This window comes from Agrilus planipennis, unplaced genomic scaffold, assembly GCF_000699045.2.
Source record: "Agrilus planipennis isolate EAB-ADULT unplaced genomic scaffold, Apla_2.0 scaffold4, whole genome shotgun sequence".
Classification (NCBI taxonomy): domain Eukaryota; kingdom Metazoa; phylum Arthropoda; class Insecta; order Coleoptera; family Buprestidae; genus Agrilus; species Agrilus planipennis.
The window spans coordinates 402,775-409,750 of record NW_020442463.1 but is presented as its reverse complement, the minus strand read 5'-3'; the positions used below and the strand labels follow the sequence as shown (position 1 = coordinate 409,750).

At 33.2% G+C, this 6,976-nt stretch overlaps 1 protein-coding gene across 1 annotated transcript in view; it reads left to right on the top strand.

Annotated features, from left to right (window-relative positions):
* Positions 1–6,976, top strand: part of LOC112906563 (paired box protein Pax-9-like) — a 62,378-nt gene that overhangs the window by 9,221 nt on the left and 46,181 nt on the right. The window lies entirely within an intron of this gene.

The following is a 6,976-nucleotide window of genomic DNA, read 5'->3' as shown; positions in this document are numbered from 1 at the left end:
AAATTAACACATTTTGAATTGAAATTAATTATTATATTGTAATTTATAAAAAAGTATAAAATTTCTTTTAGTTTTAGTAATTTTCACTTCCAGTTGTCAGCATAAGTACGCAAAGATCTTACCCCCCTTCATATGTTTACGTAAACATTGGTACATACCTGTATATTTTTTAAAAATCTTTATAACATAACCATAAAACACCTTGTGAAAGCGAGTGAGCATTATCAAATATTTTGGGGAATCCCTGAACATCCGTTTTGTTCTCGAACATAGACAAGTAGGGTTGTCACATTTGTCCAAATCGGAAAAATCATAAAAATAAATAAATAAATATTAGTAACATAATCACAAATCAGACCTGCGTCCCCACATCATGAAAAATAAACTAAGAAAATAGAAAAATTTAGGCTTTGTCCCGGGTGGCAGAAATTTATGCTACGTCACTGTATCTATACAGTTGTTCAAAAAATAGAGCTACGAATTAAGGAGAGTAAAGTGTGTATAATGTTTTTGCCGAAACAGTTGAAAAGTTTTGTGAAAGTTTTTATGCATTTATTTCTAATATTAAGTGGTACGTTGTAAATAACCATCAAAAGCGGTGTAAACTTTACAAAGGTGTTTAATGGTTTGTAATGTTAAATTTGTCATTACCCAAGGTACTTATGTGAGTACATACATGTGTTGCCGCAATGAGTCGATAATGTTTGGATCGATGAAAATCGATAGCAATGTAAACCAGATGATGACTGGTTTATAAAGAGGAAGACTTTGTCGCGTAGCGCTGTTAGAGCTACCGGTGCTTTTAAAATACAGAAGCTTTTAGTAGTCAGTAAGTAAAACAAATAACCTAAATTCCTAAGTAAACGTTGGTAATTACCTGTGTTTCTCTTAAGAGTCAATTTGTGTCCGCCACTCAGGTGTGGAGTTAACATACACGTGGAGTGGAAATCGTTCGTGAGTTTTACAGAAGACATTACCCATCCCATTTTGATTCACATTTATTTAAATATTCTGTATATCCTAAAATATACCTCTACGTATGATATCGGCTAAGTAGGTATAAGAAGGATTACCACAAATAGGGTCAGTCATGGGTTAAGTAGAACAGTAATTTCTTATACATATGTCTAATAATACTATACAAACAACAGGTTAGAACAGGGGAAATATTTAAAAAAAAAACTCATACGTTAGTAACATATTTACGTATGAGCAGAACGAATTGTACCCCAGATCGGCAGAATTCTACTGGTGCCAAATATTTCTTCACTTTAATAAAAAAAAAAAAAATAAACAAGAAAACCTTCCGAGATGACCTCTGCCGATGTAATATTTTTTGGAGTAAAAGTAACCTCCGAAGTTGATAGATATCTGTTCTATAGAGTGATACTCAGGTTTCACATACACTCCTAATTAATATTCTCGAAAAACCACCAAATGGATTAAATTCTATACGAAAAACGGTAAAAAGTGTTTGTAACCGTAAGTTAAATGGAAACATTTTTGAAATAAAAAAGATCGTCTGCAGCATATAAATTTGATTTACTATCATCATCATAAGGTCGTGGTTGGACTCGCACCTCTAGTCCTTCTTATCCTCAGCTAATCTTCGCATTTTCCTAAAAGTGGAATATCCCACATCCTTAATTATTTGCGAACAGTAATCTTATTTAGGTCTATCTCTACTCCTTTCACTCCTGCTTCTGCATGTAAAATGTCTCTGAGTAGACCTTCATGTCTGAGAAGCTATCCTACTAACCTATCTCGCCTATTTCTTATTGACTTCCATAGTCCTCTATTCTTCTAATTTTTCTAATACCTCTTCATTTCTAACGTTCTCTATCCACCGTATCCTAATCATTCGTCGAAAGGGCATTTTTTGGTACTGCCGTGTTACTGCCTATTTAGTATTACCTGTAATACATTTCCAATTGCTATTTAGGAAATGTATAGATTTCCTAGGAAATGTGTCTAATATAATTTATTTTACAAACGAACGATTTTAGGAGGTAACATATGCACCCATTCCCTTTTCTACCATTTTCATTACTGTTAAGTAAAATTATTTTTTATTTCTTCTAAACCCGAATTGGTCTTCCCCAAATATTTCTTCAGCCGTCTTTTTCCATTCTTCTGTGTACGATTTTATCGAGTTTTTAAGATTTTTGGCGCATCTGAGTCTGAGCTAATTTTTCCAAAATTCTCACATCTACCAATATCTACTTCCCTCTTTATAGGTCGCTCTGTAGTCACAAACATTTTCTCTTAGTCGCAATGTTCGTTATCCCTGCATTTGTAGCCCTAATAGAATAGATTTTGCTTCTATGGATCAATTTGTATTGGAGACAGGGTTGTAAGCGGCTTTTATTTTTTCATGGGCCAAGAGAGGTCCACACCGATGTACCTAGATTATTCGGTTTAGCCCAAGATGCAATTCTAAGACCGCATGTTTATTTCGTCCCCTGGTGTGCATACTGTTTTTTAGGATACCTTCGCTAGAAGTGAAATTTCCTTGGCTAAGTGATTTAGAAAATTATGTTCACCGAGAGAAAAACCAAAAAAGCTATCAACTTAGGCAAGGTAATAGATATTTTTGCATTATTAAATTAAAATAGTTATAGTTGGGATGATCAAGATTGACAGTCCAATAAATTATCTGTTAAAAATACATATCTTCTTTGTTGTTTCCACTTGGGTCTGTAGTTATTTGCTATGTTTTGTTAAGTTAGGAAATGATTCATAAGTAGTACAGACATAGTGAAAAGAGATAACCGAATAATAGTAAGCGGTGCAGCGTTTAGATGTAGCTTAGGTAAGCAAAAGATCAGAATCGGCTTTATATCTGCTTGGTTGTAATTATATTCTTAAACGTCTACATTTCATTCTGTTACACATTAACTGATGCAATGTTATTCCTTTTTCTTTATTAGTGTCCGCTGCAATTCGTATTTAACATCTCTTTTCTATGTTTACGATATTCCCTACAACGTCTGTCGTGTGTAAAAGTAGACATTCTGTCAGCAACCACTCCAGTCTAGTTAGTAAGTTCAAAGTATAAAGTAAATGCGACAGTTTTATTGTGGACCTTGCCAATTTTGAACGTCCAATCTATAATACGATCTCCATATATACCTATATACTTCATAACGTAAAAATAAAATACATCTTGTAATGAGTAAAGGATGATTAAGACCAAGACTGTCCCCATTTTAGTCTTGGCCTTCATCATCATCATAAAGTCGTCAGTCCTAAGACTGGTTGGACACGTACCTCCACTCTTTCCTATCCTAAGCTAATCTTCGCATTACCCTAAAACTAGAACAAAACGTATCCTTAACTATTTGCGAACTGTAATGTAATCTAGGTTTACCTAGACCTTCGTGCCTGAGAAGGTATCCTACTAACCTATCTCGCTTATTTCTTATTGACTTCCATAGAGTCCTCTGTTCTCCTACTCTTTCTAATACCTCTGTATTTCTAACCTTCTCTATCACCGTATCCTCATCATTCGCCTGTAACACCACATTTCGAACGGTTCTAACCTTTCTTTTCCGCCGCGCCCACTGTCTATGTTTCGCATCCGTACAGCACCGTACTCCAAACATATACCTAATTTCAGCTGACACGTATTTTTTTTTAATAATTCTTCTAAGTGCAAATTTTTTTTATTTACCCACACAATAATTGTCATGACTTTCAAAGTCGATAGTTACGAAAACTCGACAACTTACCTTCCTTCCAACGCATAAACTAACTTTTTGCATTTTTGCAAGAACAGCACCAAGACTACAAGACCAATTTAGCTCATCATTAAATAAAACACTGTTGACAATTTCCACACTTTTAATTGTTCATAACAATATGGTTTCTTCAGAAGATACAATAATGATACAGTTATTATAGAAACAATTGAAAGTGGGAATGTTGTCATTAGCATGTCATTTTATTTCCGCATTATATAAAAATGTCGCATAATTTTGTATTAAGCAAACTGATTCGGATTATATGCAGATGAATGTTCACGGTTTTAAATTTTAAGTTATAGGTACATGTTAAATTACTATTTAGGCCTGCACATGGGATTTGACTCATACGTGTCATCGTTAGTATGTCCGTGGTTGCAGAGAAGACAATACAACGTAACATAACTACCTTTAAGTGCCAACATCGAACATAAACATTATGTTTATCTTGACGCAATAATAAAACTAGTAAGAAGCCAGTTATATAATAGGTAGTCAATTTGCAATAAACTTTTTCATACGCCATAACTATTTAATCTACATAATGAACTACAGTCATTCGAGTCCATTGTGTTGAGGGTCTCCCATGGTTAACACTGGAAAATCACATTTTTCCCCACAATAACCCAACCTAAAAGATGGATGTGTCGTACAGAAATAATGAGAAATAATCAGCTTGTCATTTAATTAATCCTAGTAGTGCATTCAATGAGGCGGTTTAGGGGATTTTTAAGCAGCATCCCAAGACAGGATACGTTTGAATAAAAAGAATACCGTAAATTTAGTTTTGTGTCCAGAATTTATGTTATTTCAAAATAGTTTAGAAGTGCTGGGCTCTGGTAGGTGTTATTTTATATTTTGAACTCCAAAGAAAAATGATAAAAACGGTTTACAAATCTAACCGATAATTCAGTGAATTCCTTCTTTCATTATCTATGTCATTCAGTCTGACTTTGATAAGATTTGTTCCATATACCGCAATTAAGTTTGTTTGTACCTAAATTCCTTTTTAGTAAGGTCTTTATTGTGTTTTATACTGCTTAAGGAGTTATTGATACCAATTGGTAAAAGTAGTCAGTAATTAAATTTTGAAATATGGTTACTTAAAGATAAAGAAATATTGTCCAATTACCTGTTGCAATCTTTCTGAAACAAAGGTAAAGTTAGCAATCTGCCAATAAAACTGCAATGGAATGAAATAAAGTGAGTTTGTGTTTGCGTGATGCAGGTTGAAAAGATTTAATATAAATAATGGTATCAGTATGTTATTCTTTATGGAAGATGGAAAATGTATGTTTATTATGTTAGCTTTCGATGGTTAGATCTAAAAAGTTAATGGCATTATTGACTTGATTTATTTCTTCTGGAAATAATCTTCCGGGAAATTTCCTCCGGGCTGACATCAATCCAGAGGCATTTTCCTGGGGCTTTTTTTCCGAGGGGAGTATCTTTCGGGGGCTTTTTTCCTAGATTCGCTTCATCCACCTCCTATGGGGACATTATCAACGGGAGACTCATTCAAATGCTAAAATTCATTATATATATACAATCAGAAAAACCGCTGTTGTTGAATAACTTGAGTAAGGTTTCACAAGGCCTAATATAGGACTTCATAAAGTCGAAAAATAAATATTAACATGCAGTTTCTTATCAGATATCATGATTGTTTTTGTATGCAATGTAAACTACTTATTGAAGATTTTCATAAACGTAAGTTAGAAAATATCATTTTATTAGGTACTATTCTTTTTAAGTTTTTGCTTTTTTTAGGAAATATAATTTCATTTTTATTTGAAAGAATAGTTTACTATACATTGGAAAAGAAAACTGGCAGTGGCGTAGCTACGGAGGTTAGGTTATTCAAACGTCGCCCTCATCGACTAAAAAATATTTTTCAGATATGTAGCAGTCTGAGGGGTACAGACGTCTTTTTATCATCTTTTTTCAGCAATATGTTGCAAAATTTATTGTACCACGTTCTCTTTATTTTTTGTAATAGGTAGGTACTTAACAAATTACATCGCAAATACAAGAAGACAGATAAGGCATTGCCCTGCTGCACTCATATCACTTTTTATAGTAAACTTATCCGCGGCTTTACTCGCGTTGGTGTCCCAAATACGTGTCAAAGATAATAAACGATTACATAAAACTAATTCTTCTATGCCTCGGGAATGGTATTTTTTTCTATATAAAAGGTACCTTATGACCTTTTCTGTACTCCTGAAATTGGTTTAAGATTCGGCCGCTTCGATGACCAGCCCGTACAGACAAACAGACAGACAGACAAAGTGTTTTTTAAGGGCCAGTTTATCCTTAATAGCGTACAGGTTACCATAATTATTACAGATAGAAACGTCAATTTTACTTATACATATAGTATTTTATATGTATTCCCATCTATAAATCCTGACTACAATCTTAAAACAATGTAAAATCTTAAACATGGTAATAAATAGGGTTCGGATAATTATGCATTTGCATAACTGCATATTCTAATGCATATTTAACCCATTATTTGGTTAAAGTGCATATTTTGGTCAAGTTTTATCTGCATATTTCGTAGTTAAAACTTGTTTGCAAACATAATTTATACGCTTACCAAGGTCAAATACTTACTCACCCCCTACGGGTTGCGTTTCGTTTACACAAATGTGAATTTCTTAATATCGTCAACCAAGAAAGTGTTTTTAAAAGCACCTCGCATTGCTAAGTTCAAAGAAATTGCCGGTAGTGAGATTCCACTTCCGCCATCCCCAATTGTTACAAGATTGAAGCTGCAACCTATTACGCTCAACATTTTGAACTTATTGCCCGTATTATTAACGATTTCGATCCTAAGGAATCGCAGTGCGTTGAGGAAGCACAAAATGCATTAAGAGGGAGAAGATTGCCCGAAGATTTAATTTTCATTAAATTAAATTTTAGTTGTATTTCTGACGCTATTTTGAAATTGGAAACTAAAGGACTCTGTTTAAAAAATAGTAAACAGATTGTCGAAAATGTTTTTCATAAATTAAATAAATTAAAAAATAGCAATTTTGCTAATAAACTGTCGTCAGTATTGCAAAAAAATACGGGATATCAAAATTTAAAAAACATTTGCATGGTATTGTAATAAAATGTAACAGCAAAAATATGTAAAATTATAAATAGACAAATATTACCCTTAAAATTTGTTTTATTTCAATCTAAAAAACGACATTTGAAAGCATATTTAAATGCATATATTT